The sequence below is a fragment of the Puma concolor genome, chromosome D4 (genome assembly GCF_028749965.1).
Source record: "Puma concolor isolate L17-30 chromosome D4, mPumCon1.1.hap2, whole genome shotgun sequence".
Lineage (NCBI taxonomy): Eukaryota > Metazoa > Chordata > Mammalia > Carnivora > Felidae > Puma > Puma concolor.
Window position 1 is genome coordinate 6,837,687 of NC_141679.1, and position 26,271 is coordinate 6,863,957.

The window sequence follows — 26,271 nt, forward strand, 5'->3', positions numbered from 1 at the left end:
CTTTATTGCTTTTTAATTTATATACAAAATATTTACATGGGTCCAAAGTCAAAACTACAACAAAGTAAGTTGATAAAGTGAGTTGGCCAAAACTGAGCTTAGTCCTGCCCAAATCCCCCAATCTTGTTCTCCCACAGAGACAATTTTATTAGCTTTTGATTTGTACTCTGATTGATTCTTTGAAAATATAAGGCATACATATGCATGCCTCTCTTACACAAAGGTTGGCTATTATAAATAGTGCTAGCATAGGGGCACCTGGGTGGCTCAGTCGGTTAGGCATCCGACTTCGGCTCAGGTCATGATCTCACACTCCGTGAGTTCAAGCCCCACGTCAGGCTCTGTGCTGACAGCTCGGAGCCTGGAGCCTGCTTCAGATTCTGTGTCTCCCTCTCTCTGACCCCCGCCCCCCTTTCATGCTCTGTCTTTCTCTGTCTCAAAAATAAAGAAACATTAAAAAAAAAATTAAAAATAGTGCTAGCATCTTACTTTTTTCATTTAAATTATTTCCTACAGATATCATCCTATAATGTACACAAATTTTCTTCATTTATTTGCATAATTGTATGGTTAAGAGACATCTTTTTAAAACACAAATCAAACCATGGGATTTATCGGCCTAAACTTTTAAAAAGACTTTCCATTGCACTTAGAATAAAACCTAAATTCCTGACCATGGTTCTCAAAGCCTTGTCTTATCTGGACCTACTAGTAACTCCAAACTCACTTCACCCTCTGCTCCCACTAGCCTGCTGCTTCCCAGCCCTGCTTGTATATTAGAGTCATCTGAATTACTTTAAAAATATTTTTTCTCTCCAGTTTTACTCCAGACAAATGAGAATCTCTGGAGGGCAGGACTCCCGCATTAGAATAATTTAAAACAGTTGTTCACAAACTTTAACATCACTTGTAGGGCTTCTAAAACACAGATTCCTGTGTCACACACTGACATGACTACATCATTGAATAACTTAATTAAGAAGACGAGACAAATCTCCCTTGCGGAAGAATTCAAAATAAATCGTGTCCGTACTCCACCCTCAGAGAGGCGGGGCATAAACCCCCACTCCTTAAGTGTGACCTGCACGTGGTAGCCTCCTTCCCAACGGAAAGGGGGATAAAAGAATCACTTTACAGTTGAGAACCCTGACACATACTACGTCAGCCAGGCAGGCGGTCAAGGCGAACATCAGTAGTGGGAAACGATGCCAATGACGGACACCCTTGATAAGATGTCCTGAGAATGACACTTCAACTTTGCAGTCCTCCTCCCCAAAGCCCATAACCCCAGGTTGATCATGAAAAAAAGCATGAGACAGGGGCATCTGGGTGGCTGTCAGTTAAGCGTCCAACTGAGGCTCAGGTCATGATCTTGCAGTTCATGAGTTTGAGCCCCGTCAGGCTCTGTGCTGACAGCTCAGAGCCTGGAGCCTGCTTCAGATTCTGTGTCTCCCTCTCTCTCTGCCCCTCCTCCGCTCGTGCTCTCTCTCTGTCTCTCAAAAATAAATAAACATTAAAAAATGTTAAAAAAAAAAAAAACAAGGAATTCTGAATAAAATCGATTAATATGGACTTTACTTAATAATGATGTATCAATAATGTCTTATTAACTATAACAAATGTACCTTACCAATGTAAGATGTTAATAATAGGAGGAACTGAAAAAATGTATATATGTATTAGGGGAAACTAGGTGGAGAGTATATGGGATTTCTTACTTTCCTTGCAATGCTTTTGTAAATCTAGAACTGTTCTAAAAAAATTATTGGAAATTTAAAAAAATGTTTTATATCTATATAGATAGAAAATTTAAATATCCTTCTAAATAACTTCTGGGGCAAAAGAGGAAATGGAAGAAAAATAACAAATAATTTATAAATATATTAATATAAGTGCATTACACCTAAGAAATTCTGTAGTATGGATAAAGCAATATGCAGAGGAAAATTAAAACTTACAGCCTTACAAGGGAAAAAAATAAACTATTGGGACTTCATAAAAATAAAAAGCTTCCACGCAGTGAAGGAAACAATTGACAAAACTAAAAGGCAGCCTTTGGAATGGGAGAAGATATTTGCCAATGACATATCTAATAAAGGTTTAGCATACAGAATATGTAAAGAACTTACAAAAGTCAACACCCAAAAAGCAAATAATTCAGTTAGAAAATGGACAGAAGACCTGAATAGACATTTTTCCAAAGATGATATGCAAATGGCCAACAGACACATGAAAAGATGCTCAGCATCACTCACCATCAGGGAAATACAAATCAAAACTACAATGGGAGGGGCATCTGGGTGGCTCAGTCAGTTAGTTAAACATCCAACTCTTGATCTCACCTCAGATCTTGATCTCAGGGTCGTGAGTTAAAGCCCTGCATTGGGCTCTACTCTGGACATGAAGCCTCTGGTAAAAAAACAAAAACAAAAACAAAAAACGGGGGTGCCTAGGTGGCTCAGTCGGTTAAGCGGCCGACTTCAGCTCAGGTCATGATCTCACAGTTTGTGAGTTCGAGCCCCACGTGGGGCTCTGTGCTGACAGCTCAGAGCCTGGAGCCTGCTTCGGATTCTGTGTCTCCCCCATCTCTCTGTTCCTCCCCTGCTTGTTTTCTGTCTCTCTCTATCTCCCAAAAATAAATAAACGTAAAAAAAATTATTTTTAATTGCTGCAGATCATAAAAAAAGAAAGAAAGAAAGAAAGCATGCTATTCAATAAGGTTAGCATTGCCCTATTACCAAAACCAGACAAAAAATAACAGAGGAGGAGAGGAGAATTATAGACAAACTTCACTTATGTGGATAGATATAAAAATTCTTCATAAGATGTCAGCAAATGAATTCACCAAAGTATTAAAAGAATAATACAGTAGAACCAAATAACATTTACCCTAATATACTTTGAATTTATTTTAATATAATTCACTACATTAACAGATTAAGGGAGTAGAACCATTTGATCATTTCAATAATTTCCAGCTTGTTTTTATTAAATTCAACACTCATACATGAGGTTTTAAAAAGTTCTTAGGAAGTTAGAAAACGAGCGACATTTCCCTAATTTGGTAAACAAAATAGAGTAAACATCATATTCACGAGAAGAATTTCTTTTACAGAAACGGGAAAATGTACTCTGTCATCGCCCTCATTAAACATTGTACTAGAGACCACAGTCAGTTTAATAAGGAAAGAAAAAGTAAATACCTTAGAAGAAAACAACCTGATATTAATGACAAATATCTAACTTTTAAAAATCTAAGAGAATCAACTGAAAAACCACTGGCACTGATAAAATAGCTTAATAACATACCAAGATTCAAGACAGGCAGTACAAAAGTCATTCCTTTTGCTACACTAGCAATAACCAGTATGAATATAAAACGAAATCAATGCTCAGGACTCAGGATTGGCCAACAAAACAAATAATACAGAAATACGTGTTTTGTGAGAATTATGACTTGAAATGGCGCCATGTAAACCTCTACTAACCTCACCACCACCACCATCAATATCTTTTTCCCCACCCCCCACCCTGTCTTATCGCCAAACCGCATTGTGAATTGGCTTAGAGTGTTATTCTCTTTGCTAGGGAGAGATCTCTAACAGCACGCAGAGTAGAATCCACCTCTATTTAACTGTACTGTTATTTTTTTGTATCAAAATTATCTGTGTGTGTATCTTACTCCCTTACTAGATGAGCAGTGACTTCCTCTCTGTACTCCAACCCCACCATGCCTTGGGCACAGCAGGTCTGATGACTGACTTGAATACAGTCAGGGGTATGGGTAAGGGAAAGGAAAGAGGACCAAGTAAAGTGGAGGGAACACTAAGAGGTCATTAAAGGTGGGCACACACAAGTAAGATTAGCCTCTCTCAGCCTCTCTTTTCCATGGGTGAATCATCATTATCCGAATTCCTTACATTTCAAAATGGTAAAAATTCTAAAGCAGAGTATGTAGTATTTAGGAAACTTTTAGTGAAAAGACAAGGAAGTATTTTCCCATATAAAACAGCCGAAGTTGCACAGGCAGTCGGTGGGGGGATTCCCGATCTTTTGCAGACTTGACTTGTTTTTTAAGTTTATTTATTTTGAGAGAGAAAGAGCGAGCATGCATGAATGGGAGAGTGGCAGAGAGAGAGAGAGAGAGAGAGAGAGAGAGAGAGAGACAGCATCCCAAGCAGGCTCCATGCTGTCAGCACAGCTCCCGATGCAGGGCTCAAACTCGCAAACCGTGAGTCGTGACCTGAGCCAAAATCAAGAGTCGGACGCTGAACCAACCGAGCCACTGAGGCACCCCACAGACTTGATTCTTAATTCTTTCTTTCCCATTCTTCACAAATTCTCCCGATATCCCTTGCTCTTTCTTTGGCCTCATCTATGCTTTGCTTCTCTTCGTTTCTGTTTTCCTCCCCTCCTCCTCTCCTTCTCTCCTAAGACTAGACAGTCCTCCTTTCTCCTCTGTGAAACCTGGTGCAGGAGGAGGGCGAGGAGGCCCCGGGCTTCGTGTCAAACTCCGCGTGTCCCCTGTGGTGTGGGAATGAAGGTCACAAGTGGTCAAAGAGCGAATCTTTAGGAACTAAATGAAAGTGGGTTAAGATGAGGCTCCACATTTATCATCTCCGTGTTAAGCATCGTCCTCAGGAAAATGCGGACAATAACAGCAGCTCCCATACACCATTCTTTTTTTTTTTTTTAATTTTTTTTTTTCAACGTTTATTTATTTTTGGGACAGAGAGAGACAGAGCATGAACGGGGGAGGGGCAGAGAGAGAGGGAGACACAGAATCGGAAACAGGCTCCAGGCTCTGAGCCATCAGCCCAGAGCCCGACGTGGGGCTCGAACTCACGGACCGCGAGATCGTGACCTGGCTGAAGTCGGACGCTTAACCGACTGTGCCACCCAGGCGCCCCTGCCATACACCATTCTTGAATGGATCACGTAAGATCTTGTTTGCACGATGCCTACTTCAAAGCAGGCATGTAACGAATAACGTCTATTAGGGAACTATGGCTGAGACACAGGGGAGTAGAAAGGCCATACTCCCGTGTTTCCCCCCACGTTCCTCCCCTCTGGTCTAAAATCATAGGGATGGGGTGAGGGGGGAAGGTGGGGATGCAAGAGGAAGGGCAAAGCAATACACTAAATCTTCAGTCTCAATCCCCGCTTGGCTGCCAGATCTACATCAAACACATTGGCATGACGGTTTTTATTTCATATATCTGATTTTATGCTTTATTCCAAAGATCTTGCCTAAACAACTACTTTGCATATCTGAAAGAAAAATGCTCTTAGAATGCACTGCCAGCGAAACTGACCCAGACTGCTCACTGGCCTCTCCAGAGAAACCAACCCGCTGATGGCAGTCCTTCCCTGGCTCCCTCCAAGAGCAATACAATTTCAAATGCTCAGAAGGTAATGAATGTCCTGGTAAACAAAGCAAATCCCCCCAAGTTCATGAGGTATTGTGTTTAAGGGAGCAAGGGCAGTTTTCTCTAATAGTGACTTTTCCAAATATTTCAGTTTTCTGCAAAAGAAATATGAATGCCTGCTGTAGATCGTTTATTCCTAGTGGTAAGTGCAGCTCACCTAGAAAGTGTCTTCAGCGCAGGTAGACACATTTTTCAGAACACCTGCTCGTTGTATAATTATTGCTGGACTTATAATCATTCCTCTGATTTAAAAAAGGGAGCTGGGGGCGCAGCACCTGGGTGGCTCAGTCAATTGAGAGACCAACTCTTAATTTTGGCTCAGGTCATGATCTCATATCAGGCCCAGCATCAGGCTCCACACTAGCATGGAGCCTGCTTAGGAGTCTGTCTCCCTCTCCCTCTGCCCCTCCCCAGTCGTGCTCTCTAAATGAATGAATGAATGATAATAAGTAAATAAATACACACATAAAAAGGGAGTGGGGAGGAAGTTGTACCATAATCCTCTAAGAAAATGCTTCACTTCCCTGTATTGTCATTCAGCCCTGGCCACATCCAATTTCAGTGTTACTGAATCCACTGCACTCTTAGTAATAAGGAAAAGAACACACTCTTTTCACTGCTAAGAACATATGTGATCAGTCTTCCTGTTAGTATGAATCACAACAGAAGAACTGGATGATTTGCAATAAGAAACCACAGTCTACTAACAAGCACTCTAACCCTTCAGGCCACAGAAGCATGGAATTAACAACAAATTTGACTCAAAACTTTCCTTTGAGCACCTACTGTATACTAGCACTGTTCCAGGACTTGTGAGTACACTTAAAAAAAAAAAATACAGGACAGAGGCACCTGGGTTGCTCAGTCGGTTAAGCGTCCGACTTTGGCTCAGGTTGTGATCTCACAGTTCACGAGTTCGAGCCCCGTATCGGGCTCTGTGCTGACAGCTCAGAGCCTGGAGCCTGCTTCAGATTCTGTGTTTCCCTCTCTCTCTGCCCCTCTGCCACTCATGCCCTCTCTTTCTCTTTCTCTCTCTCTCACAAATAAACATTAAATTTTTTTTTTAATACAGGATATAGTGTCTGACCTTAAGGAGTATTTAACCTGAATTTTTCTTTATAAGAAAATCAGTATTCTTTTCATGAGTCCTGTAATGTTGACTTTAAAAAGCTGTCCAAAGAGCTCAGCCTTCATTCACCTTTAGAAGAAGGATAACAAAACATTAACACCCAAACTTCATCGGCTCCAAGCCTCTCATTTTCTTGATCACGGGAAGTCTAATCTTTCAGAATCTCTCCTTCCAGGTTATTTCCTGCAGCTTGCAAAAGTGCGTACAAACGTCCACAAACACTGAGCTGCAGACTCAGGAGGGTAAGAGACTGCAGCGAAATTGCTTGAGCCTCAGTGTTAAGTGGTTCATCCGCAAACTTTTTCACCTGCCACCTTATTAACAGTTTAAGCACTGACAGTTCCCCCAGAGGTCACACCGTCCTGTGAATGCTAGATATCTAGTCACCCAAAACTGACCTTGAAAACGAGGAGGGTCTAGGAACTTCCACGGTAAAGTTGCTCAGGCCCCATATTGATCTGGACAGCTCACTCACGGGTTACAGACAGCCATTCTCCTTTGGGTCCTTACTCACCACCAGGTTGGTAAGGTCAGGACAGATTTCAGTGGCAATCCCTTTGGTACACCAGGAGCAAGCATTCCAAGAAACATGACGGCCTTGCTGCTGGATTTGACCTCCTTCTTTGTGGTGAGTTAGCTCTCGGGTGTCCCAGTCATTTCTCCCTGTTGTTTGCCCTCCATGGGAGCTATCTCAGTCCATCAGGCATACCGTCTGAAGCCAATATTGGTCAGCATCCAAGACTTGTGTTCCAGGAGGCTCCCTGGCCCCTTTAAAAGTCAGTGCCCAGCTCTCTCACCGGAATCACCTGAGCCCCAGCTGTAACCCAGCCCAGATGCTCTGTTACACCAACACTGGGAATATCACTACCAGGTGAGTGATCACACATGATAGACCAAGGTTCTGGTAAGCACTCTGAAAATGTAAAAAGCCTTCCTGGTGGAAACTTATTTTCACCTATCAATTCCGCAGTTCAGGGGGACATTGGTGTGATTAGAAGGCTGTTTAAAGTGACCAGCCCAAGAGAAATTCATATTAAGTCTACAGTAATGAATGTTTTAGATGCAGCTTTTCTTTTCTCAAAAAGTTGCAAACATTTTATTTCACAATATTATGCGCTCAGAACCAGAAAGCAAGCAGCAATACACCTTCGATAATCTGCTTAAGGGATCTTAGAGATTGAGTACAGCAATTTGGACATAGTTCAGTTTCCAAAGCCCCAGAAAGACGAAGAACATGACAGATAATATTTACTGGGCAGTTTCTATGTGCCCAACATTGTGCTGTTATATCCATGCATTGTTTCACACGATCAAACATTGCTTTGAGGTAGCTGCTATTATGATCTCTGCCCTACAGATAGGAAAACAGAGGTTAAGAAAATGTCCCAAGCTCCTGAGCTAGTAAGAGACGTGGCTGACATATGAACTCCAGGCATCTGCCTCTGACATCTCTGTGCTCACTGCCTCCCATTGGGCTTCATAGTGGGGTTTGGGTTCTGCCAAATTTGGCTTCTAACCCCATTACTCCCTCTACAGGACCACTTAGCCTCACCACCTTGACTGTAAAATGGGGGAACAAAGCCTAGTTCCAAGGATGTGGTGAAGATTCTCTGAACTAACATTTACAAAGGCCCAATGCAGGGTCATCATTACACGAGAGGGCGGAGTTCAGCCCTCATAAGCATGGGGGTGCAGAGGACCCTCCTCCTGCAGAATCCAGTTCTGGGGCACCATCAGCAATCCCAGGTGCATTCAAAGAGGGGCAGCACTGTTACCAGGTGTGATAATGCAATTTGAGGCATGAAAAGAATTCGGGTACTCTATCCACACTGCTGACCTCACCATCACTGACTTCCAGAAAGGAGGCTCACACACACTGGACTTACTTTAATTCCTACCCAGGCTCTTTCTGTCTTTGTCCATCAATGACCAAAGCTGAGTATTTTCTACAGATGCACTCAGGCTCCTTACCACAGTGACTCAGAGCACGAAAGCTCAGAGCCCCCACACCCTTACAGGAATTTCTTTTCTAAGACTTGGGTTCTCCTTTAAATGATAAAGATACAGCCAGTCTATGAAATACCTATTCTATTCTTGGTTTGGAATTCTTACGGAAGGTTTGTTTTCAGGTTATACAGGCAGCGGGACACAGAACTACTACGGGTAGCCACTTCTGCAGTTTTGTGCTTAAATTGAAGTGTAATAAGGTGAGAGGAAGAAGGGAAGGGGTTGAGTCCTTGGCAAAAGGACCGAGCCTTCCAGCCAGCTGATGTCCTGGTGTCGTTTCCCCAGAAAAGTGACTGCAATGGAAGGGCCATCTACTACAATCTGCCAGTTTAAGAAAGCCAAACCTCTCTCCATATCCAGTCTGTTCTGGGTTGAGCACCGATACTGAATTTTTATCACTGAGTCCTTACATGCTGATTCATAACTGAATCTATCATTTGTTAATTGAATGCTATTCTCATTTTTATTGTAAATCTGCATAAGTAATTTTCATATAAGGGTTTGTTAGTATCATATGCATGCCCCATGGACCTGGAAGTCAATGGAGGCCAAGTAGAATCCCCTCTTTCCACATGTAATTGTAGGTAGTTTCCATTGGTCTCTCCTGGGTCTTCAGGGTTCTGGCCGCAGGACTGCCTCATTTTCCCTTGGACTAGACTTCCCTAATGGCCACCATCATCATGATGTCAACATATATTGAGTACTTACCATGCTTAAGATATTGTGAAACTAACAGACATACTTCATGTGAATGACCTTGTCTAGTCCATGCAACTCTGTAAGGTTGTTGTTGTTGTTGTTCCCCCATTTTATAGTTGAAGTTGAGTCATAGAGAGGCTTCTTGCCCACGAATCACACAAGTAGAGAGGGCTGGAGCTGGGATTTATAACCATGTCTGTGTGACTCCAAATCCTGACCCCTCGACCGTCCCGCCATATAGACTCTCCCCTGACTAGGACCTGAAAAATACTACATTTACATTGGTTTCATTAAAACTGTGGCCCAACAAATGGCAAGTTACAGACTGTTTACCAAATTATAAGAACAAGAATTCAGTCTATAGTGGATGACAATACCTGAATGTGGTGAGTCCAAGCGATTGTCTAAATTAATCAGGTTCAGAAATAAGTGAGCTGCATTCTGAGGAAAAGCAGTAAGTGTGGGGAAATAGGAGCCTCTCTTTTTTATTCTTTTCTGTGTGCCTTTGGGTAAGTAGCTGACTAGCTTCTCTGTGCCTCTGTGCCTCTGGAGTTGGACTAGATACAGTTGAAGGCAGTGTTTTTCAAAGTACATCTCACAAGCCACTAGTGGGTTATAAAATCAACCATAATCTTTAAACTTTAAGGAATTTGGGACACCTGGGTGGCTCAGTCGGTTGAACATCTGACTCTTGATTTTGGCTCAGGTCATGATCTCACAGTTTTGTGAATTTGAGCCCTACATCGGGCTCTGTGCTCCACAGTGTGGAGCCTGCTTGAGATTCCCTCTCTCTCTCTGCCCCTCCCCTGTTTGCATCCTGTCTCCCTCAAAATAAATAAATAAAACAAGAAAAAAACTTTAAGGAATTAAATAGAATAGTAGAACATAAATATATTTATAGTATCAATGCTATACTATTTATAGTATCAGAATAATAAGGAATAAAAATAAAGCTACTCACATGTAGTAAAAAGTAGTTTTTTAAACGTTTACTTATTTATTTTCAGAGAGAGAGCATGAGAGCAGGGGCGGGCAGAGAGAGGGGGAGTGAGAGAATCCCAAGCAGGCTTTGTGCTGTCAGCCCAGAGCCTGACACAGGGCTTGAACCGACAAGCCATGAGATCATGACCTGAGCTGAAATCAAGAGTCAGCACTTACCCAACTGAGCCACCCAGGCGCCCCAGTGAGAAGTACTTCTGATCAGTGTTTTGTTTTGGGTGTGGTGTGTGTGTGTGTGTGTGTGTGTGTGTGTGTGTGTGTGTGTTAGGTCACAATGTAAATAATATTCCATATGGAGGATCATAGTAAAAAAAGTTTGAATAGCACTTGACTATGGTTCTCTACCTCAAACTGGAAGATTCTATTTAAGAGTTATGATACTTAATAGTAATTCAGGTCATGGCACAAATTCTTCTAAATGGACAGCCAGAATTACACGTAGAATTGGGTGAGTCAATGCTAAATTTCCTCCTACTGAACTTTTTTTTTTTTTTCAACGTTTTATTTTATTTTTGGGACAGAGAGAGACAGAGCATGAACAGGGGAGGGGCAGAGAGAGAGAGGGAGACACAGAATCAGAAACAGGCTCCAGGCTCTGAGCCATCAGCCCAGAGCCCGACGCGGGGCTCGAACTCACGGACTGCGAGATCGTGACCTGGCTGAAGTCGGACGCTTAACCGACTGCGCCACCCAGGCGCCCCTCCTACTGAACTTTTAATAGAAAAAAAAAATCCTCGAGAAATAAGATGTCCACCAAAATGTAAACCCTATAAGAGCCAGATCTATGATCTAACTTCTTTTTCTTTTTCTTTTTCTTAATGTTTATTTTTGAGAAAGAGAGAGACAGAGCATGAGTGGCAGAGGGGCAGAGAGAGAAGGAGACAGAGAATCTGAAGCAGGCTCCAGGCCTTTGGGGCTCAAACCCACAAACCATGAGACGAGATCATGACCTGGGCTGAAGTCGGATGCTTAACCTACTGAGCCACCCAGACTCCCCCATGACCTACCTTCTTAACTGCTGTAACTTTAGTATCAGCAATATTGGTAGGCATTTGAGATTTATTGAACAAAAAATACATATAAATCTGTAAATGAGTAAAGATGAATGAATTCAGATTAAGAAAAAAGAGTTATAATACTTAAGTGACACTCAAATTTGCAGACTGTAATTCTCTACAGTTGATTAGTGGACAGCTCATTGACAAAATTCAGCAGAAAAAAGGAGAGAAAGAGTCAAACGAAATCTAATGATGTTCAGTGTTTTCTTGATACCTGAAGGTCTTTCCCCAATAAGTAAGAAGTTAAACATAGTCTGATCGTGAAATAATGTTCTCCCTCTTTAACTCATGATTATTATCAGACTTTCACTGCTTTAACGTTGTTCACAAAAGAGACATCTGTTCCTCTCTTCGCTCAATATGGTATGATTCCATGAGGGATACGAAGCCAGGGTAACAACACAATTAATCTCCTGATACTGGCTCTGCATGTCATGATTTGTCAATATTTAGGCAAACCCCTCATGGAACACTTGGTATATTCCTCAGATTCCATTTGCTTCTCAGCTGCACTCCTCTTGTTTGATCCAATATGACAATTTAGTTTAAAAACATGACAATCTAGAGTCCTAAGTAAACGTTGCCACACCTACCCCTTGATCCATCCATCTCTTGATATAGCTGAGAATGTCCATTATCTGTACCAGATCAGACCTTGGCAGTCAATGTAGTGGAATGCCCCTGGAGTTCTCTAGGGTCTCCATAACAAAGCCCTAGTGCACTAACGGTCTCCACAAAGACAAAGATCCCTCCCCAGCACCAAGGAGGTCTTGGGAATGAGAAATAACATGCTGTCTTCATAAAAGCAGCACTTCCCCAAAACTCAAATCCAAATCCAGAATCCCCAGGGAGCTTTTCAAACACAGATTCCTAACCGCCTTATGTAGACAGTTACATTAAGTACATATTCTAATTTGGTAAGCCTGAGATAGGGCTTAGAAATCTGTATTTTTTTTTTTAAGGACAAACAGTATACATAAGGAAAAAGGTAAAAATCATACCTGTATGATTGAAAAGTTTTTACATAGTGAATATACCCAGCTAATTGATCAGATCAAGAAATAGAACATCCTGGCAGCATATCAGAATCCCTTTCATGTTCTTTTTCGAGACTCTGCCTCTTCTCCCCCCTCCCCACCGCCAAGGTTAGCCTGCATCTTGACTTCGAACAGCACAGGTTGGTTTTGACTTTTTTTGAACTTGATACAAATGGAACTATACAATACTTACTTTTCTGTGTCTGGCTTTCTATGCTCAATATCACGTTTGTTAAGTCTATGTTGTCACTATATTCGTGGTTTGCTCATTCTCACTGCTGTTCTGTGGATAGACATTGAGGTTATTTCCAATTAGGGGCTGTTGCAAACAGTGCTGCAATGAACATTCTTATACATGTCTTTTGATGCACATCTATATGCATTTCTGTTGGATGCATATATAGGAAAGAAGGTGCTCACGGGTTAGAGACGAGTCCTATATTTAGCTTTAGTAGACACTGCCGAACAGGTTTTCAATATGATTGTATCAAATTGGAATATTTTAAACTATTTCCCAGTTGATTTACCAGGTGTGGTAACCACTGAATGCATGAGCATTTGAAGGCAGCCACGATGTTGACCTCTTTCTACTGCCCCCAATGTACTGGACAGTACCTTACATACGGTAAGAGATCAGCAAATATTGATTTAAATTTGACTTAAATTGATTGAATTACATTTTCCCCAAGTATTAATCAATACATGAGGAACCACAAAGTTCTCACTTCACTTTATTTTCTGATCAGCTTTTCTTAGTTTTACAGAAGAGTATTCCTCTTAAATGAGACAGTAAAAGGAGATATGACCCCAACCAGAGTGGTCATCTGTTTTCCCTTCACAGAGTTTCCCCGCCACCCCCAACCAACAGAATTGAATTCCGTCAGATGCATCTAGAAAAAAACCCTTAGGGCTAATCTTGGCTCAACCACAGACACATTCTACTATGGATTGAATGTCTGTGTCCCCCTAAAATTCATATACTGAAGCCTTCACCCTCAGTGTGACTGTATTTGGACAAGAGCCCTCTAAGGAAGTAAATGTAAGGTTCTATGAGGTCATGAGTAGGGCCCTGACCTGATAAGGTTAGGGTCCTAAAAAAGAGCTTCCTCTTCACTGCCCACCCCACCACACACACACACAGGCACACAAAGAAAATGTCATGTGAGGACACAGCGAGTAGGCAGCCAACAGCAACCTGAGGTGAGAATTCTCACCGGAGAACGACCACGTGGGCACCCTGATCCCAGACATCCTCCTCCAGGACTGGGAGAAAATAAATTTCTGCTGTTGTTTGAGCCACAGTTTGTGGTATTTTGTTATGGTGGCCCAAGCAGACTAATACATACTCCAATGCAATTTACCAAGCATTTAGTGAGCCTACTGGGTTGGAATGCCACCTTGATCATGTAACTAGGTTCCAAAAGAAAAATGGAAGTTAACTTTTGGAGGAATACTCTAGCAAACTACTGCAAAGCATCCATTCACTGATTTCCAGGGAAAAGGCCTTCTCATTTCTGCCTCCGTCCAGGAGCTGGACCCTTCACAGTTGGGTTTAGGTGGGTCCAACCAAAATCCACAAGTTCCAACCCAGAGTTGGCAACAGCAGTGGATGACGCAGGCGAGAGCTCCCCAAAAGAATGATTCTATACAGAAAAATCCGTGAGTGAGGACCAAACATGCTTATGTCTAAAATACTAAAGGGTGATTTCAAAACAATACTTACAGTACAATCCCCAATTTTTCTAAAAGTCCATTATCTGTGTATATCCATATACTCATACCTGTAAATAAGAAGAGAAAAAAATGCCTGTATGGGGAAGCAGAGTCTCACCAGATACCAGTAAGACTGGAGATCAGTGGGGCACCTGGGCGGCTCAGTCGGTTGAGTGTCTGACTTCAGCTCAGGTCATGGTCTTGTGGTTTGTGAGAGTTCCAGCCCCACACTGGGCTCCCTGCTGTCAGCGCAAAGCCCACTTCAGATCCTCTGTCTCCTCCCCACCTTGCACTTCTTAAAAACAAATAAACATTAAGAAAAAAAGACTGGAGATTACTTAAGCCTTTATGGAAGACAATTTCACAAATAGCTTTCACATTTTAAATGCATGTGCCCTTTGACCCAGTAATTCTAATTCTTGGATTCTTCTTACAGATGTATGAGCATAGAAGCCCAACCTCAAATGTACAATGATGTTTATTGCAGTACTGCTGTTAATGATAATAATAATAATAAAAGAATCTAAATGCTATCAATAATGGAATGGTGAAAATAAATCATGATATACAGTGGAAAACTGCACAGGCTTTAGTGAGAATGCAGAAGGTAGTTCTCTGTATGTACTAATGTGAAAAGCTGCCTATGATGTATTATAAACGAAAAAAGCAAGTCACAGATCAATATTTATAGTATGATCCCATCTGTATAGACAAACTCCCTGTATATGACTCTGTGTGGGCAAAAGCACAGGCTATAAGTCTGGAAGAACAGTGCTGGTTATGGTAACCTTTGGAGAGAACAGTGGGGTAAGGGGTAAAGGGTGTGTATGAGTTTGCTAGGGCTGCCCTAAAAAAATACCACAGGCTGGTGGCTTGACCAACCGTAATGCATTTTCTCAGTTTTGGAGGTGAGAAGTCCAAGATCAAGTTGTCCACAGGTTTCTTCTGAGGTCTCTTTCCTTGGCTTGCTGATAGTTACCTTCTTGCCATGTCCTCATGAGGCTTTTTCTCTGTGTATGTCCCCCTGGTGTCTCTCTGTGTGTCCAAATCTCCTCTTCTTCTAGAGATACCAGTTGGACTGGATTAGGGCCCATCCTAACAGCCTCATTTTAACTCAATCCCTTTTTTAAAGACCCTATGTCCACACAGTCACATTCAGAGGTACTGAGGATGAGGACTTCAACATCACGATTTTGAGGGAGACACAATTTAGCCCATAATTGTGTGAGTTCCACATTTCGTCTATCTTGTCTCCATTGTTTAATGATGAGCATATATTTCTGCTGTAATTTTTTATAAATAGGAAATATTGACTGGAAGACAAATGTTAACAGCAAAATATTAATAGGATTTATCTCTAAGGACTATAGGTGATCTTTATTTCCCCCCAGCCTATGGTTTTTAACATTTCTCTCTAATGCTCTTGGATGAACATGTATTACTTTTCAATTAGGAAGCAGAATAAGTGTTATATTTTAATGAAATAAATAAGCCTAACAGCTTCCCCCTTCCAAAGCCTGGGAATTAGAGTTGCTCCGAGAAAGTAACCACCTTTGGAAGTGGCTAGTGGAATTTAACAACTTACAGTGACGCTTTGGTCACGATAAGCTATTTGAAACATGCGATCATTCAGGGATGGCGTGTGAGATTCCTAGGTTGTGCACACCGGCATACCTTCTCTCAATTTTCTCGATTCCAGAAGCAAAGTGTATCTAGTCTTCAATTAGTAGCCTTTTCAGGCAATTATTCAAATTACAGATTTTCCAAATGAGTAGTACATTATGCCGAAGGTGGAAATTGCACACTTTTTCTTAATTTACTAAATTTGATTCTTAATCCCAACTCTGATAATGTCCTATTTTTTTTCCAAGAGATGTACAACATAGTAATGAAATAATCCCATCACGCTGTGAGATTACCTGCAGAGGAATATGTAAAGAATGAGAAAATAAATAGTTGTGACTCCCCTACTACCTGCTTTGCCTCAGGGTTTAAAGCCCCATCAGAAGGGCCCATGGGATGTGCTGACTTCTGAGTTCAGCAACTTTTCCTCGGAGTTACGGGAGCAATGTACTGTCAGGTGATGGGTGCAGCAGTCTCTCTCTCAGGGAGCTCCCGTCTACGTGCCCAGGCTTTGAGCAGAATCTCCTAACAAGGAAATTGCCGTATGTTTCCCATGTGGTTATTTGAAGGATGAAGCAATGATGTCTTCCAAAGTAGCATCTTCTTTTTTTTCTCCTTTTTCCCTTAGAAGCTGCCTCTAGTGCTGGTAAGAGTGGATTTCCCAGAGATGGAAAACAATCTAAAATAACAAGTAACTGGAAATTTTGAAATTTGTCTTTTTTGTGGTCAGGAATACTGAAAGTTTTCACCCCATGGGGGAGCCACTCAGAATTCCTGACTATTCATTCATCCACTGGAATGTAGCAGACTTGGAAATTCCCAACCTCTCATCTTGTCAGAGATCCATTTCGTCAATATACCAAGTCTTGTCAGCCACAGCAGTTCACGTCTACCCATGCCTTTAGAAATGGGCAGGTCTCTTTTCCCTTCACATTTTTAGTTGTGGTAAGTCAGAACAAACGTTTTGGAGAATGACTGTGAATGGAAGATGAAGGAATGAATGGCTTCCAGAATTACATCACCAAATACGATGTTCCACAAACTCTTTGGCAATAGCAACACTGCATTTACAAATATTTCCTTCCTGTAAAACTAAGCTAAAAGTTGGCTTCCATTAGCAATTTCCTAAAGGCCTATTCCAGTTCTAACCCAACTCTATCCCAACTCTATCCAAGCTGCGAAAATTAACCATGTTCATCTACCTGCTGGGTAAAGAGTGGGAGAGAAAGAAAAATGGCGGGTGGTCAAGTGATGAAGACCTACTTTTGTTCATTCTCTTTCATCTTTCACGTGTAGAATCTATGACACTTTGTCCCTAGAGAATAAGAAGTAGGCTCTTTGCTGACTTCTTTGGCAAGACTGGGAAGGTACCTTGTGCTGCAGGATTAGCTGAGGGGGTTCTATGCAACTGAGCGGCACAGTTTAAACGAAAGAAGACAACGGCGCCAGGTGGCTCAGTTGCTTAAGCGTCTCACTCTTCGTCTTGGCTCAGGTCATGATCTTGTGGTTTGTGAGATCAAGCTGTGCAGCAGGCTCTTTGCTGTCGGTGTCAGGCCTACTAGGGATTCTCTCTCCCTCTCTCTCTCTCTGAAAATAAATAAACATGAAAAAAATTAAAAATAAACGAGAGAAGAGTGAGAAAGGAGAGAGGAGGCTGCGGGGGAGGCATGGACTGGACGCTGGCTACTCTTCCTTGTCCCACCCTGGCAAGCAGTGACGTGAGGCCCTAAGTAGTTCTTTCCAGTTGACCAAGCACTCACACACGCAAGAACTCGTCTGGCTTTCACAGCACCCTGTGTTGAAGAAATGGCCGGTATATACAGTAAATACTATTTTGTAACATATCCCATTAGGTTTTCAGGCTTTGGAGTCCCACATTTGGGCCTCAGATCTTAGCTCAGTCACTTCCTGGCTGTGTGACCTTAAGTAAGGTAATTCACTTCCCTGTGCCCGGTTTTTCTCATTCATAAAAGGGTGATATTACTATCATACCTACTTCACAGGATTGAGGTGCAGGTTAAATGAGATAACACAAGTCCTCAGCACACAGTAATCCCTTAACAGAGGTTATCTATTATTTGAAATCAGTGTTTGCTTGTATGGTTTCTGTCTTAGGTATCATGCCGAGAAAGTTCTTTCCTTCCCTAAGATTATATATACACTCGTATTTCCTTTGATGATCTCATGTTTTACATTTAAGAATTTTTAAATTTTTATTTTATCGTGCTAAGAACATATAACATGAGATCTACCCTGTTAACAAATTTTTAAGTGTAAATGTAGTATTCATAACTATCAGTACAACGTTGTGCAGCAGATCTCTAGGATTTACTCATTTTGCTTAACTGAAACTTTATGCCCACAAATTAGCAGCCCCCATGTTCCGCTCCCTCTTGCCCCTGGCAACTGCCATTTCACTCTTTGATTCTATGAGCGTGACTATTTTAGATACCTCATATACATGGAATCATGAAGTATTTGCCCTTCTGTGACGGGCTTATTTCATTTAGCCTAACGGCCTCAAGGTTCCATGTAATAGTCATGTTTTACATTTAAATCTCTGAATTTATTTGGGCATATGGAATAAGGAAGGAATCTAACTTTACTGTTTGCCAAATGGTTATAGGGCATAATATTTTAAACAAAACCATGTAATACACAATTCACAGCAAAAGTAAGGACAAGGCAATTCTTTCATAATGAGATCAGATCGATTTTATCTTTTTAAAGATAATTTCTATATAGAGTGCTCTTTACAAAGGCTATGAAATTATTAGATTTTCTTAGTTCATCTTAGTTTCCATCATCAAAAAAGCCATATTTATGGATCTTCTCAAAATATTAGCAGAAGAATATTCCAACAGAGAATGGAAATAAAATGAGAAAATTATGACATGCTGGTGACACGAACTAATTCCCGTCTATGGCTGACAGGAAGGAGCTGTAAAAAATTGATACTCCCAAACAAATAAATTAGAAATGGACAAGAAAGATGAGGCAAAAGGAAAATCAGAGTAAAAGCATAAACAGGAAGCAGGAATGAACCTAATCTAAAAATAACACAGTATTTTGTGCATTCATGATGAATGGGCCACAAGTTATCTGTTTCAGTACAGGCTCAAAAAAACATAATCTCAATCCCAAAATGTAAAGTATTTATTAAAAAAAAAGAGAGAGAGGGGCACCTGGGTGGCTCAGTTGGTTAAGCATCTGACCTCAGCTCAGGTCATGATCTTCAAGGTTCGTGAGTTTGAGCCCCATGTCGGGCTCTGTGCTGACAGCTCAGAGCCTGGAGCCTGCTTTGGATTCTGTGCCTCCCTTCTCTCTCTGCCCCTCCCCTGCTCACGCCCTGTCTCCGTCTCTCAAAAATAAATGACCATTAAAAAAAATTTTTTTTTAAAGAGCAGGCAATTTCTTAGAACATAATACACAGAGGTAGATATTTTGGTTGTCTTGCCAGAATCCATTCTCCCCTTCATTCTTCTTAACAGAACCTCAATTTTGTTCAGATCTCTACCCCTTTGTCATGCAGCACTTGTAACTGAAGGAATCTGATCCCAGAGGAGAACTGATAAGTACAAGCCAACCAGTGATTGGTTCAGGAATGAGTACATGATTGCATTTCAGACACAAGGAGATGGTGGATGAAGACTTCTGGGAAATTTCTTTCTTGGCGTTAATAGAGGCCAGTGAGAGGCCAGTGTCTCTTTCCTGCTAAATGTGAAAAGAAGCTGCAGGTGCTGCTGGCATCGGTCTTCAAACCATGAGGGAAACAAGCCTGAGGACAAACCAAACATATGAGAGAAAAAGAGCCAGATGGTTGAAAAGAAATGGATTGAAAACCCTGATCACACTCCACCTGAAGCCTACACTCCTCTAGACATCTACCCATAGAAGCTTCATTGCTTACCACTTTGATCCTGGTGTCTGATATTTGCAATCCAAAATGTGTTGATACATACTCCCTCAAGTGTATGAAAAGATGCTCTTTTTAGGGGCACCTGGGTGGCTCAGTCAGTTGAGCTCGGGTCATGATCTTGTGATTTGTGAGTTCAAGCCCCACATCAGGCTCGCTGCTGTAAGCCTGTCAGCACAGAGCCCACTTAGGATCCTCTGTCCCCCTCTCTCTGTCCCTCCCCCACTTGCGCTCTCCTCAAAATAAATAAATATTAAAAAGAAAGAAAGAAAGCATGTTATTTTTCCTAAACTAGTCCTCTAAATCAAATTGAGAATGTATAACAACATGCCCTCTCCCATTCAACCATCCGTACCACAGATAACTCTTGAGCACATATTTATTATCTGCCAGCCTACTGTGCTAACTTCTGGGAATGGAATGATGTAATGGTGACATAATAAGGGCTATAAAGACTAATTTCTACTGTGGGAAGGAGATCTACCCCATTCTGGGAGCAAGAGGCCTCCCTAGGGAGATCCATTCAAATAGACACATGAAGAATGAGGAGACATTTGCCAGGAGAAAGAAGATTGAGGGGGAAGGATATTCCAGGCAGAGGAGAGAGCATATGTCACACATACTGGGAGCAAACCGAGTCCAGTAGAGCTGGGGCTGAGATAACCAAGTGGAGAACAGGATGACATGAAGTTGAGAAACAGAAAGAGGTCTCCCAAGCCACATGAAGACTTTCGAGCCTTAGCCTTACACTTATGGGATAACCTAAAAGAATTTTAAGCAGGAGTGATGTAATGTACTTGCACTATGGGGCCCCTGGGTGGCTCAGTGGGTTAAGCCTCCGACTCTTGATCTCAGCTCAGGTCTTGATCTCAGGGTCGTGAGTTCAAGCCCTGTGTTGGGCTCTGCACTGGGCATGAAGCCTGTTTGAAACAAAGCAAAACAAAACAAGTATGACAAGAGGTGGACAGTGGATTGAAAAGGGGCAGTGGCAGATGCTAGAAGCCATGTTAGGAAGCACAAACAGTAGTCAAGGTGACAGACGATGATGGCTGGGAACAGATCAGCAGCTATGATGGAAAAAGAAGTATACTGACAGGAGAAATGTATAGGAAATGTAACCTATGATATTTTCTGATAATTTAGATATGAAGGATAAGGAAAAGAGAGGAGTAGAGAATGAACCCCAGGTTTATGACTTCTACAACCCAGTGAAAGACAGTGCCATTGGATGGAACCACTAGGCTTGAAGGGAATAAGCGATAATGAGTTCAGTGTGGAGCCTGTTTTGTTCAATACTTTGTTAAGGAAATGTTCAAATATACAGAAAAGTTGAAAGAAGTGCACATGTTACACTCATATCCACCACCTAGCTCCTCTAGTTAATGTTTTGTTATGTTTTCTTTACAACATCACATATCAATCCATCTCATCTTCTGATGCATTGCAAAGTAAGTTGCAGAAATTAGCACTTTTAACCTTTAATCCCTTCAGCATGCATACTATCAATAAAATATTTGTTTACAGCTCTTGATTTCTTTTTTTTAAAGACAGACTTCCATGTGCAGCACCTCATTTGGATGTGTCTGGAGTCTCAGAAACTTGACTACCCTACATTCTCCTACAAATGGACCTGGAGAGTTTACTGGGAGGTTCTAGCGGGGGATCGCAGCTACCCGCATACCCTTGACCCAAGAATGGTGCTCCTCTATTGGGGAAGGTCGTCCTCTTCGACCCAGTGTACAGCTTTGAGAGGGATGCACATGGAGTGGTGAGGGAGGAGGAGGACACCTACCTAGCCAGCCACATCAGCTGAATCAACCCTGGCAATCAATGGGGTGACAGATGTTGCAGCCAGAGAGCTCTCACATCCTACGGCTCTTTTTGAGGCAAATTTACATGAAGTGAAATGCCCATATCTAAGTGTACAATTTGATGAGTTTGGAAATACACACCTGTGTAACCTAAACCCTTATCGTGATACAGAACACTACCACCACTATGGAAAGTTATTTTATGCAACTTCCCAACAGTTTCACCCCCCAATACTCCAGAGGCAACCACCGTTCTGATTAGTGTTCACTACGGATTAATTTTTCACCTGTTCTAAAATTTCATTAAAATTCAAAGCACAGTATTTAATCTCTTGTGTTTGGCTTCCTTCACTCAGTATAATGTTCTTGTGATTCATCCATGTTGGTACATGGATCAGTAGCTCATTCCTTTTTGTTGCTGAGTAACATTCCAATTGTACGAATATTGCTATTAATTTTGTTTGCCCTCTCTGTCTAACGTAACTCTTGTCCTCTATTCTTGCCCTCTTTATGTTAATTGGATGGTTTTTAGAATTCCATTATAATTCATCTATTGGCTTCTTTCATATACCTCTTTGTATCATTTCCTTAGTGATTGCCCTAGAAATTAAATAGACATCTTAAACATCTCTTAACTCTATTTAGATTTAATATAGTATTATTTTATGTAAAATGTGTGAATCTTATACCTCTTAATGTCCACTCACCTCCTTTGTCTTTGATGTTATAGCTGTCATTTGTATTCATCTGTGTTGACAATTTTTTTTTCTTTCAACACTTCAAGAACATCATTGGCCTCCGTGATTTCTGATGATGTGTCCACGGTTATTGGAATCTTTGTTCCTCTATATGTAATGTATCATTTTCTTCTGAAGGCTTTCAATATTTTCTCTTTATCTTTGGTTTTTAAAGTTTGACTATGATATGGCTAGACATGATTTTATTTGTATTTACCCTGACTCGGGTTCTTCTTGAATCTCTAAATATGTCCTTTAGCAAATTTAGGGACATTTTTGCTTTTTATTTCTTTACATAAATTTTAGGCCCCATTTTCTCTTTATTCTCCTCCTGGGGCTCCAATTACATATGTTAGACCTTTTGATATTGTTCCACAGGTACCTGTGACTAACTCACTTTAAAAATAGTTTTCCTTTCTTTTCTTCAAATTGGATAGTTTTGATTGCTGTATCTTCAAATTAACAGAGTCTTCAGCCATTTCTATTCTGCTGTTAAAATCTCCAATACATTTTAATTTAAGATACTGTATGTTTTAGTTCTAGAAGTTCTATTTTGTTTTACTTCACAACTTCTTATTTCTACTGAGATTTTCTGTGTTCTATAATGAGAACGTTTTGTCTCCATGAGTTACTATAATAGTTATAATACCTATTTAAAAATATTTATCTGCTAAATCCAACATCTGAGTCATTTTAAGGTTGATGTCCATTGTTTCTCTTTTTTTCTTAGTATAGAATCACATTTTCCTATTTCTTTGTAAGTCTAGAAATTTTGGATTTTATGTGGACACTATGAACCTTGCAGAGGCTCTAGATTCTGTTATATTCCTCTGAAGAGTGTTGATCTTTTTTGTTTTATCAGGCAATTAGCTGAGCTCCATGTCTAAAGAGTGCCTTTCCTTCAATGGACAATAGCTGAAATCTCTCTTCAATACTTCTAGCCCCAGCTAGTCTTCTTGGAGTCTATCTCAAGTGAGGATGTCAAGAAGGTATTTAGTTGAATACATGGATTTGGAGCTCAGGAGCAAGATTTGGACTGAAGATGAAACACTGAGAGGAATAAACATATAGATGGTAGATGAAGCCAAAGGCTACCATAACACAAACTGGGTAGCTTAAACCACGGAAACTTATTTTCTCACAATTCTGGTGGCTAGAAGCCCTAGACCAAGGTGTTGATCACGTTGGTTTCTTCTGACATCTGTCTCCTTGTCTTATAGGTGGCCATCTGTGTCAAAATTTCCTCTTCTTATAAGGACACTAGTCAGATTAGGGCCCACCTTAATGGCTTCATTTTAACTTAATTACCTTTTTAAAGACCTTATCTCCAAATACAGTCACATGATCATGCACTGGAGGTTAGAATTTCAACATAGGAATTTGGGAGGGGACACAATTCAGGCCAAACAGAGTATATTAACAAAGGCCAAAGGAACTGCAACATTTGAAGTTCAGGAAGTGGAAAAAGACAGCAAAAGAGACTTGAAAATTTTTGCCAAGAGAGAAGGAAAGTAATCAGGAGAGTATCCCAGGTGCCAAGGGAAGAAACAATTTCCAGGAGGGCACGGTCAACATCAACCACTGCTATGAAGTTAAACTTGACAGGGACTAAAAGCCATCCAATGGGTTTAGTGGAAGACAAATCACGGATGACGTTGGTGAGAACTGTTGCAATGGCATGGTAAGAAGTCTGATTAAAATACATTGAGGGTGAACAAGAGAGGAGCCTGGGTGGCTCGGCTGGGTGAGCATTCGACTTCGGCTCAGGTCATAATCTCACAGTTTGTCAGTTCAAGCCCCTCTCTGCCGTCAGTGCAAAGCTTGCTTTGGATCCTCTGTCTCCCTCTCTCTCTGCTCCTCCCCCACTCATGCTATCTCTCCATCTCTCTCAAAAATAAACATTTAAAAATAAAATAAAATACATTGAGTAGTGAACAAGAGAGGAGCAAACAAAGGCATCTAACTTTCCCAGGGTTAAAAACCGACAGGAGAAATAAGAAACATGTTGGGCTTCACTGTGGCATTTACTGCAGATTGGCTCATTGAACCCCCACTCCAACTTCCTTTCTGCTTCCTTTACTGTACTACATTTACGAATTCATTGCATCAATATTCACTGAGTGCCTAATAAAGAGCGTGGAGTACATCTATGAACAAAACAAATACCCCTGCTCTCAGGGACCTTACATTCTTGTGGAGAGAGACTAGAAGCATTAAACACAATAATAATAAATATACTGTAATTAAACACAAATGATTAACTATAATATACATAGTATATTAGAAGGTATAAGCACTGTAAAAAAAAAGTGATCAGACTAAGGGGAATGGGAATTTCAGGGGATGGTGACGGGAGAAAAGTTGCAGTATTAAATACAAATAATGGGAGATAAATTTAATGGAAAATGTGCATGATTTCTATACTTAGAACCAACTTAGAAATTTTAAAAGAGCAAATGCATGGAGAAATATACCATTTTTGTGGGTTTTTTCCATACCAACAACAAATTCTGCAACTCTTTACATAACAACTGGGTGTCCAGTGATTCAATACAATTCTGACACTAAATTTACAGAGTTAGCATTAGACCCCACAGCTTAATGGCTCAGTCTGCTCCCATCTCAGACACTAACCAAAGTCCCTGGGCTCCCATACCTATGACTGATTTGCCACAAATTGGTAGTTCCCACAGGTTTGATAATTTGCTAGAACGGCTCACAGAACTCAGGAAGTCACTTTTCTTATTATCACTGGTTTATTATAAAGGATACAAATGGCCAATCAGATGAAGAAGTACATAGGTCACAGTCCAGAAGGGTCCTGAGTAAAGGAACCTCTGTCCCCAGGGAGTTGGGAGTAAGGCACACTCCAGATACATAGATGTGTTCACTAATCTGAAAGCTCTCCAAACCCCATAGTTTAGAGGTTTATATGGAGATTTCAATACATAGGCATGACTGATTAAATCATAGGCCATTGGTGATTAACTCAGTCTCCAGCCCCTCTCCCTTCCCGGGATGTCCGTTAGACACGGCGGGCAGATGTCCAGGAGACATGGTGTGGGTAGGTGGAGAAGGAAATTTGCAACCCTCTAATCATGACATGGTCTTTCTGGCAGCTTATCCCCATTCTGAAGTGTTCTGGTGGCCCCCAGGACTTTAAGAGACAAAACAGATGAACATAAGGGAAGGGAAACAAAAATAATATAAAAACAGGGAGGGGGACAAAACAGAAGAGACTCATAAATAGAGAGCAACCTGAGGGTTGCTGGAGGTGTTGTGGGAGGGGGGATGGGCTAAATGGGTAAGGGGCACCAAGGGATCTACTCCTAAAATCATTGTTGCACTATATGCTAACTAATTTGGATGTAAATTTAAAAAAATAAAAATTTTTTAAAAATTATAAATAAATCATAAAAATAAATAAATCTCTCAAAATAAATAATCCTAACAGACTAATTTTTCTAGAAATTGAAAATCTAATTTTAAAATTTATATGAAAATGAAAGTTGTAGAATAGCCAAGATGATCTTGAAAAAAAAAGTAAAATGAATTGGAAGATATCAAGTACTTAATTTTAAAATTTATTGTAAAGCAAGGGAAACATTTCCCTTATGTGCACCTGAGGCCTGACATCTGTTCCCCACACAAAGGTATTTTTTGTGCAGTAAGAGAACATCATAGAGATAACCTAAGTAAATCAAAGCCTTCCCAAAGATGCCAGTTGTGATGTTATCACATCATCCACAGTAGAGAACACAGCCAAAGCAACAAAAAGTTCTTGGTCTCAGAAGAAAATTACTGGCCTACTGTAGATTTATTTTCAATTCTGTTTACCTTAATCCAATATTTCTCAAAGTGTATCCCTTGGTAATGATGTTTCACAAAAAGAAAAAGAGGGAAGAAAGAAGGGAAGGAAGGAGGAAGGGAGGGAGGAAGAAGGGATAGAGGGAATTCTTTTATTTTTTTAATTTACGTCCAAGTTAGTTAGCATATAGTGCAACAATGATTTCAGGAGTAGATCCCTTAGTGCCCCTTACCCATTTAGCCCATCCTCCCTCCCACAACCCCTCCAGCAACCCTCAGTTTATTCTCCATATTTATGAGTCTCCT

General features: G+C 40.9%; 1 long non-coding RNA gene across 2 annotated transcripts in view; it reads right to left on the reverse strand.

Annotated features, from left to right (window-relative positions):
* Nucleotides 1–25,307, reverse strand: part of LOC147574691 (uncharacterized) — a 39,665-nt gene extending 14,358 nt beyond the window's left edge. Inside the window, exons 1-3 of one of the 2 annotated variants that reach the window (XR_015243413.1) lie at nucleotides 17,066–25,307; nucleotides 14,082–14,139; nucleotides 12,552–12,641 (exon numbers count right to left, since the gene is read on the reverse strand). This is a non-coding gene — a long non-coding RNA (uncharacterized LOC147574691). Of the gene's footprint in view, nucleotides 1–10,758; nucleotides 12,642–14,081; nucleotides 14,140–17,065 lie in introns of those variants that run through there. The other variant, XR_015243412.1, reaches the window with a different exon arrangement.
* Between the last annotated feature and the right edge of the window lie 964 nt (nucleotides 25,308–26,271).